The following is a 10,075-nucleotide window of genomic DNA, read 5'->3' as shown; positions in this document are numbered from 1 at the left end:
TAGAAGAGACACATGTACCCCAATGTTCATCACAGCACTGTTTATAATAGCCAGGACATGGAAGCAACCTAGATGTCTATCAGCAAACGAATGGATAAGAAAGCTATGGTATGTATATGCAATGGAATATTGCTTGGCCATTAAAAAGAATACATTTGAATCTGTTCTAATGAGGTGGATGAAACTGAAACCTATTATACAGTGTGAAGTAAGCCAGAAAGCACAACACCAATACAGTATACTAACACATATCTATGGAATTTTGAAAGATGGTAATGATAACCCTGTATGCGAGACAGCAAAAGAGACACAGATGTATGGAACAGTCTTGGACTCTGTGAGAGAGGACAAGGGTGGGATGATTTGGGAGAATGGCATTGAAACATGTAAATTATCATATGTGAAACGAATCACCATTCCAGGTTCAATGCGTGAGACAGGGTGCTCGGGGTTGGTGCAGTGGGATGACCCAGAGGGATGGGATGGGGAGGGAGGTGGGAGGGGGGCTCAGGATGGGGAACACATGTACACCTGTGGTGGATTCATGTCAATGTATGGCAAACCAAATACAATAATGTAAAGCAATTAGCCTCCAATTAAAATAAATAAATTTATATTAAAAAAATAAATAATTAATTAAAAAATAAAGATGCATTATATATATGCATTATATGTATGTGTTATATATATATGCACTATATATGTATATGCATTATCCATATATATGTGTTAATATACTGTATTGGTGCTTTTCTTTCTGGCTTAATTCACCCTGTATAATAGTCTCCAGCTTCATCCACTTCATTAGAATGGACACAAATGTGTTCTTTTTTATATCTGAATAATATCTCATTGTGTATATGTATCACAACTTCCCTACCCATTCATCAGCCGATGGACATCTAGGTTTCTTCCATGTCTTAGCTATTGTAAACAGTGCTGCAATGAACAATGGGGTACATATGTTTCTTTCAACTCTGGTTTTCTCCGTGTGTATGCCCAGCAGTGGGATTGCTGGGTCCTATGGCAGTTCTATTTCCAGTTTTTTAGGGAATCTCCACACTGTTCTCCATAGTGGCTGTACTAGTTTGCATTCGCACCAAGGCTGTAAGAGAGTTCCCTTTTCTCCACACCCTCTTCAGCATTTACTGTTTGTAGAATTTTTGATGGCAATCATTCTGACTCGTGTAAGATGGTAGGATCCCTCTTTTTTAAGCTCCAGATTAGAAATCCTTGCACCACCCCAGAAATCCTCTTTAATTAACCCCATATGACTTCTACCTTTGAACTTGATGAACTAGCCAAAGTAATTTTAATTAGTAACCTCCAACTCAATTATTCTAATCTTAGTATTTACTCTGTGTTTTTTGGACAATTCTGTAGATAAGACATAGATTAAGGAGCATCCCGATCAGAATAATTTAAACACTGAAGGATACAAGCGAATGTATTTGAGGTTCAGAGGGAGGAGATAAGACTACAGATTGAAGAAGCAAAGAAAATTTTGTGGAAGAAGTAGCATTTGAGCTGGGCCTCAAAAGATGGCCCTGTGCAAGTTCTGAAAGTTGTAAATACCAGGAAAAGCCATTTATTGCAGAAAGAAGAGCTGGAACAATGGCACAGAGATAGGAAAGGAAATGATGTAAACGAAGAACTCTACCTTTAGTTCTCTCTGGCCAGAATAAAAGTTTATGAAGAGGTCAGTGAAATGTGAAGCTTGAATATGCAGGGACCATATAATACAGAGACTCGTTTACCACTCTAAGGAGCTGAGACTTTATTTCTTCCAAGGATAATAGAACACCATTAAAAACAGGTAGCAAAGTGGCATGGCCAGATTTATTTTTTAACAAAGAATAGCAAAGAATAAGAAAACAAACATTAATAATTCTTTAGAATTGTAATTTCAGATAGTATGGAAAGTAGTTTTATATCAGGGGCCCTCTATTTCCCAAATATTCAATATCTACTGACATCTTATAGTTTCAATTCAGTTCAGTTCAGTTCAGTCGCCCAGTCATGTCCGACTCTTTGTGACCCCATGAACCGCAGCACGCCAGGCCTCCCTGTCCATCACCAACTCCCAGAGTTCATCCAAACCCATGTCCATCGAGTCAGTGATGTCATCCAACCATCTCATCCTCTGTCGTCCCCTTCTCCTCCTGCCCTCAATATTTCCCAGTATCAGGGTCTTTTCAAATGAGTCAGCTCTCGGCATCAGGTGGCCAAAATATTGGAGTTTCAGCTTCAACATCAGTCCTTCCAATGAACACCCAGGACTGATCTCCTTTAGGATGGACTGGTTGGATCTCCTTGCAGCCCAAGGGACTCTCAAGAGTCTTCTCTAACACCACAGTTCAAAAGCAGCAATTCTTCGGTGCTCAGCTTTCTTCATAGTCCAACTCTCACATCCATACATGACCACTGGAAAAACCGTAGCCTTAACTAGATGGACCTTTTTTTGATAAAGTAATGTCTGCTTTTTAATATGCTGTCTAGGTTCGTCATAACTTTCCTTCCAAGGAGTAAGCGTCTTTTAATTTCATGGCTGCAATCACCATCTGCAGTGATTTTGGAGCCCCCCAAAATAAAGTGAGCCACTGTTTCCACTGTTTCCCCATCTAATTTGCGAGGAAGTGATGGGACCGGATGCCATGATCTTAGTTTTCTTAATGTTGAGCTTTAAGCCAACTTTTTCTCTCTCCTCTTTCATTTTCATAAGAAGCTCTTTAGTTCTTCTTCACATTCTGCCATAAGGGTGGTGTCATCTGCATATCTGAGGTTATTGATATTTCTCCTGGCAATCTTGATTCCAGCTTGTGCTTCTTCCAGTCCAGCATTTCTCATGATGTACTCTGCATATAAGTTAAATAAGCAGGGTGACAATATACAGCCTTGATGTATTCCTTTTCCTATTTGGAACCAGTCTGTTGTTCCATGTCCAGTATGTTAATTCAGGCAGAGAGTGACAAGAATCAAGAATAAGAAGAATAATGAACTTATTGAGGGTTAATACACCAGATATTTTTTATTTCCTTTATAGCTCCATGAGTTAATAATCCCATTTTATAGATGATAAAATTGACTATCAGATAACTTTAGAAGCTGGTCAAGGGTCAGCTAGGTAGTAGAGCTTGGATTTGAATCCATACAGTTTGATAACAATACCTGTGCTCTTAAGCACTACATCACTTGACCCTCATCATTTGACCCTATTCAGATAATTCAGCAGCTGAAAAGCTACTAAGCCAGAGTGTCAGAACTTAGATGCCTTTATTATTTTTTTCATTTATTTTTATTAGTTGGAGGCTAATTACTTTACAATATTGTAGTGGTTTTTGTCATACATTGACATGAATCAGCCATGGATTTACATGTGTTCCCCATCCCGATACCCCTCCCACTTCCCTCTCTACCTGATCCCTCTGGGTCTTCCCAGTGCACCAGGCCTGAGCACTTGTCTCATGCATCCAACCTGGGCTGGGGATCTGTTTCACTATAGATAATATACATGTTTTGATGCTGTTCTCTCGAAACATCCCACCCTCGCCTTCTCCCACAGAGTTCAAAAGTCTGTTCTGTACATCTGTGTCTCTTTTTCTGTTTTACATATAGGGTTATCATTACCATCTTTCTAATCAATGTATGACAAAACCCACTGGAAAAAAAAAATAATAATAATAATAAAAAAAAATTAAAAAAAAAAAAAAAAAAAAGAAAAAAAAAAAAAAAAAAAAATAAATTCCATATATATGTGTTAGTATACTGTATTGGTCTTTATCTTTCTTGTTTACTTCACTCTGTATAATGGGCTCCAGTTTCATCCATCTCATTAGAACTGATTCAAATGAATTCTTTTTCATGGCTGAGTAATACAGAACTTAGATGCCTTTAAAACAATTTGCTCATCCCTCATATTGTCAGATGGTGAAACTGAGGGACAGGAGATAGGAGAGCACCTTGCTCAAGGTCACAGAACTCATTAGAAATACCTGGCTAGAACATAGGTCTCCTGTTTCCCAGTTGTGCTCGTTCTATTATACTATTTTGCTGTTCTTCCAGCAAAATGAAAGCTGTGTAGCTCCCCAATACTAAGTTTGGAGTTTTTCAGGAAATTGATTCAAACATAAAGTCCCTAAAATCGAAATGCCATGGCATGTCAAAAATTTCAAGTGTAGTGTGTGTGTGATGTGTGGCTGGAACAGCTTATAGAGATGCAGGTGAATGTCTACAACTTGGGAAGGAAAGAATTTCTTCAGACAGGGATTTCCCCTCACTAACCCCAGGTGCATTTCTTCCCTTCTTATCCCCTGCGAATAGGGCTGTTCCGAGCATGTGACTCCTGTCCTCTGCAAAGTCTGAAGCAGCTGACTGTTCGCTTTGAAATATAACTCCAGGTGTTAAACTCAGTCAATCTCAAAGGTCATAAAATTTTCAGGCCACAATTCCTGGAACTGTTGCCTATTCCAGCTCAATCTTGTATATGACCATTGCAAAACACCACCAAAATTCTTGATAAATAGGAGGCCAGGAATTCCCTTAGACCTCTTATCTCCTCCTGCTAAAGCATAGGTGGATAGTTACTTTTGACCTTCCTACCACAGTTTGCAACCACTCTCTTGAATTTTCAAAGTTTACAGGTAACTGTTACCTATTCAAAAATAGCCTTAGCAAAGAGATAACTTTGTACCATGAGTTTCTATGGTAATTCTTCTCAGACTTTGATGGCAACCAAATAACTTGGGCTATGGGGAAAAACTCAATCTGGCTTTATCCCCAAATATATTGATTCAGTCTATCTGGGGTCAGTGGGAAAGGCAATGGCAACCCATTCCAGTACTCTTGCCCGGAAAATCCCATGGATGGAGGAGCTTGGTAGGCTGCAGTCCATGAGGTTGCGAAGAGTGGATATGACTGAGCAACTTCACTTTCACTTTTCACTTTCATGCATTTGAGAAGGAAGTGGCAACCCACTCCAGTGTTCTTGCCTGGAGAATCCCAGGGACAGTGGAGCCTGGTGGGCTGCCGTCTATGCAGTCGCACAGAGTCGGACATGACTGAAGTGACTTAGCAGCAGCAGCAGCAGTCATAGAATATTGGGGAAGAGATGGGAAGGTTTCAGGGTAAGAGATTCCATTATCAATTTCAGAAAGCTCCCTATCTTTTATGAAACACTTTATGATCTCTTGTATACAATGGATGTTTTGTGTCACCCCAAATTTCATATCTTGAAACCTAATTAATCTCAGCCTTGTGGTATTTGGAGGTGGGGACTTTGAGAGGTGATCATGTTATAAGAATGGAGACCTCACAAATGGGCTTAGTGCCATTATAGAAGTGACCTCAAAAAATTCCCTTGGCCCCCATCACCATATGAAGACATAGCAGAAGATGGTCATCTATGAACCAGGATATGGGGAGAGAGCAAATTAGCAAAGATGGCGTGTCCGGGCTCTCTCACCCCACTTTTGTAAATAATGACTATGTAACAGCTGAGATCATTTATAGCACTGTGCATGCACACCATGAGATACTCACTTGGTCATGGGTTACTGTGTGTGGTACGTCTGTATGAGCTCCACCTAAAAAAAGTGGTGGCATTACTGCTGCATCACGGCTGTGTCCTTTGGGTCAGCCATGAGAGGAGAGAATATAGCATGTCTACTGCTATGGCTGCTGTGTCAGCTAGGAGAGAATAAACATGTCTGCAGTTCCCATGGCTCCTCAAGTCTTCTTTCAGCCTCTTAGCTCGTGCCTTGCTTACCGTGGGTTCATCGAACAGTGTGAACAACAATACAATTGGTGCAGCGAGCTAGATCAACAATACACAGGACACGAGCTCTCACCAGACACCACATCAGCCAGCACCTTGATCTTGGACTTCCTGGTTTCCAGAACTGTGAGAAAAGTTTCTGTTGTGTATAACCCACCCAGTTTATGACATTCTTTTATAGTAGTCTTAACAGACTAAGATAGTGCCATGTCTTCACACAGGGTCCTCCCACTGGCAACCCTTTTCAAATCCATTTCGCTAGAAAAAAGCCTTCCCTGGTTTGGCAAGTACTTCCTCATATCCTCTGTCAAGTGCTTGCCTAGTTTCTGAGCTTCTACATCAAGTAATTCAGACATAACCATCAGAAATAAAACTCCAAATTTTTCAACATTCTAAAGTTGCAATGAATTTTATTTTCATCAGTATGCTGGTGGAACTCTACTCTTTAAAGTTATCTTTACTCACATTATCTCATGTAATCCTCTTAAATTTTTTCTTAAGGAGTTCCTGTTTTTACCCCCGCTGAAGCTTAGAAAGGTTAGCAATTTCTGTATGATTAGAGCTAGCCAGCAGCAGAATCATGACTGAAAGTGAGGTAAGATTTCAAAGCCTATGAGCTTAATTATAAAAGTATGCATGACCCAGTTCCCTGAAAGGGAGGCCATGATATAGGTAAGGATGTAGAAGGACAAGGCCTGGACTAATGAGGCTATTGGAGAGAGTAGGTATAGTGGTGAGGTGGAGGAGGAGCAAGGAGGGGCAAAAGGAGGTATAGTTAGCTTCTGTTTTGGATTGTGGTAGAGGAGGAATAAACTACATTTTCCTAATAGAGTGTGCTTCATTCAAACTAGAATAGTTTGTTTAAATAGGGCATCCAACTAGAGGGTCTGAAGCAATTTATCAAAGCCAAGTTAGTTTTAAATCTAAACTAGAGTAGGATGGGGGATAGTAAGGAACAGTGGACAAATTGTTTACCTGGATTAATATCAGAATTCCAGAGATGGTGGGAAGAGGTCAGAAGGACAACAGCAAGATTTTTATGAATTCCCAGCAGGTATTTGTATTACTTTATCACATATTGTCTTGTTAATTGCAGTATCATGTGTATGAATAGTCACCCAATTATACTGCAAGCCCCTTGATCACAATGTTACACTTCTTTTGTCTTTCTGCTAAGTACCAAAGGTTCACTAATTCAATTATTCTTTCACTGATTATCTTAGGCTCTGTGCTAGATACTGGGGATACAAAGAGGAGTAAGACATGGTCCCCATCCTCATGGACCCCTAGAATAAAAGGGATTCTCAGCAGGACTTAATGGATAAAATTCAGAAGTCATAGACCTGAGAAAAAGTAGGCATGTGAGCACACATGCATTTTTCTGTAGAAAACCTATAGTTTCTATCAGATTCTCAAAATTGATTAGAGCCTATATTTTGGTGGGGGGGAGCACATATGTAAATAAATAATACAATATATGAGTCCTAGGAGTTGATGAGTGGGAACAAGTCACGGAAGCATGTAAACCTTCACAGAAGAATAATAGTTGGCCTTTTCAACCAAGCAGAGGGAGAAAGAAGATTCCACGGATAGGGCACACTATGAGAATGTATGGAAGAGAGAAAGAGCATGCTGCATTTGAGAAACTACAAACAGTTTGATACGGGAACAAGATAAGCCTAGAGAGGCAGAGTGCCAAGCCCCAAACTACCACCCAAAACTACCTCTTCTTCCATTCACCCTGCTTTTGGAATATTCTTGTCTCTTTCACACAGACAGCTTCCATACTGCAACAGCTACTTTAAAGAATGACCAGTAGACAGCTGTCCCCACAGAACCTGGCCCTCATTTCAAGATTTTAAAAGTGAAAAACAAGAGGAGGTTTAGATAGGTAGCCTTCTTCCTCTCTCCAATTTTTATTCCTAGCTTTGACACTTGAAGAAATCACTGGTGGTAAGGGAAATAAAGCGCCATTATTCACTACTTTTCAGTCTTTTTCTCTTTTATTTCTAAGAGACTTTTAGGGACCAAGGCGGGTAGTGCAGAGCAGTGTGTCTGTTGTCATGTAGCATATTGCCTAATTGCTAGCTTTCCAACTCATTCTCTATTGCTCCTCTGTGAATTTGTATGGTTTCTTAAGCTATTACTAATCATCTTTGTTTTTCTCCCAGAGCTAATATCTTTGGCATTGCCTTATTTCCCTGCCTTCTTATCCCTTTACTCAGGCTGTTACCAGGATTGATTCCAGAAATTAGTCACTTTAAGAGGCAGAGGGATCTGAGAGAGTATTGAGTTCAGATCAAATTTTTGACACCTCCCTTTTCCCTGCTTGGTGAACCGTTACATGGCTTTGGATTTTGGCTTCCCTTTTAGTCTTTGTTTTTCCATCAGGGTACTCTGGATTTTTCAGCTTCTCTCAGTCTGACCTCTATCTTGTATAATTGCTGCCAGAACTTGGCTTTACTGAGGGTTCCTCCCTCTCCTAAGCTCTGGCATAATAAGCTTCAAGGGACAGATTTTTGTATTATTGACTCCTACCTGACTCTGGATTGGTTATATCTCAGCAAGAAGCCTTTTCTAGTCAACTTTCTTTAGTGTGTCTATACTCTGTCATTAGCATTTCCAAGCTAATTCTTGAGGTCCTTACTAGGAAACAAGTACCATTTCCCACCATCTGGTGCCCTGGCCTACGCCCATGGCCAGCCAGATCCATTTTATCTTAGCTCATATTTATACCTGCAGTGAGGAAATTTCACCACTTTCATAGCTCTATTTCCATGTGCTCCCCCATTAGTTAGGAATCAACAAACTTCTCTTATCTATCTTCTTACCTATTGGTAGGTAGGAATCATCATAGTGAGGGAGATCAGAAGGGCCTTTATTAACCCCCTGGATTATGAGTTTCTTTGATATAACAGAAGAGTTGGGAAAAATTAGCTCAATTAATTTTTGTAGCTACAATTTCTGGTCATAGTATGTGACTATTCTGAATCCTCAGAATGTTTGTGGAATTATGCTATGTTCTTAGCCGTCTCACCTGATGTGCTGTGCTCAGTTACCTTAGTCATGTCTGACCCTATGCAACCCTATGGGCTGTAGCCTGCCAAGCTGCTCTGTCCATGGGATTCTCTAGGCAAGAATACTGGAGTAGGTTGCCATTTCCTCCTCCAGGAGATCTTCCCAACCCAGGGATCGAACCTGTGTCTCTTACAACTCCTGCATTGGAAGGTGGGTTCTTTACTGCTAGCACCACCTGGCAAGCCCTTATCTCACTAGGATAAGCTTTACAAAAACATCAAAGTAGATGATTTACCAACTGGTATACTTTCACAAGTCATAAGCCCTGTCTTGGCAGTGGCTTAGGCCTAAACACCTTTCTCTAGAGTCCTTTACTTCACAATGAGGAATAAGGCTCAGAATGAGAAGCCCAGGATTACCCCACACATGTTCATGGGTTAAGGTCTCAAAGTAAGGCTTTTTCTCAGAACAGTACTGGAGAAGGTAAAGGAAGAGAACTCAAGGGCCAAAGGAATCTGTAATGGAGCTGAGACAAAGGGTGCAATAGGGGGTTGTAAAGGTTCAGAAAAAAGTATGACTTAGTCAAAGAATCATTAAAAATTAAGACCTAGAGTTCCCTTTTCTCCACATCCTCACCAACATTTGTTATTTGTATACTTTTTGATGACAGCCATTCTGACAGATGTCAGGTGATATCTCATTGTGGGTTTGATTTGCATTTCTCAAGTGATTAGTGATATTGAGCCTCTTTTCATGTGCCTGTTAGCCATCTATATCTAGCATTTATTTTTAAAAATCATGTGAGAAAATGTTCTAATCTCACCTTTATACATGTAGCTGTCCAGTTTTTTTTCAACATCAGTTGTTGGAGAGACTGTCTTTTTTCCATTGCACATTCTTACCTTGTTTGCTGTATTAATAAGTGTATGGGTTTATTTCTTGGGGCTATCTATTCTATTCAGTTGATCTGTGTGCCTGTTTTTGTCCTGGCACCATGCTGTTTTGATGACTGTAGCTTTGTAGTATAATCTGAAGTCAGAGAGCCTGATACCTCCAGCTCTGTTTTAAATGCTTTGGCAATTCAGTGTCTTTTGCGGTTCCACATAAATTTTAGGATAATTTCTTTTAGTTTTTTGAAAACTGTCATGGGTATTTTGATAAGGATTGTATTAAATCTGTGGATTGCTTTGGGTAGTATGGGCATTTTTATATATAATTTTTTTTAATTAGAGGATAATTACTTTGCAATATTACAATGATTTTTGCCATACATCAGCATGAATC

The sequence above is a fragment of the Dama dama genome, chromosome X (assembly GCF_033118175.1).
Source record: "Dama dama isolate Ldn47 chromosome X, ASM3311817v1, whole genome shotgun sequence".
NCBI lineage: Eukaryota > Metazoa > Chordata > Mammalia > Artiodactyla > Cervidae > Dama > Dama dama.
The sequence above is the reverse complement of the archived record's forward strand: the minus strand, read 5'-3'. Positions refer to the sequence as shown.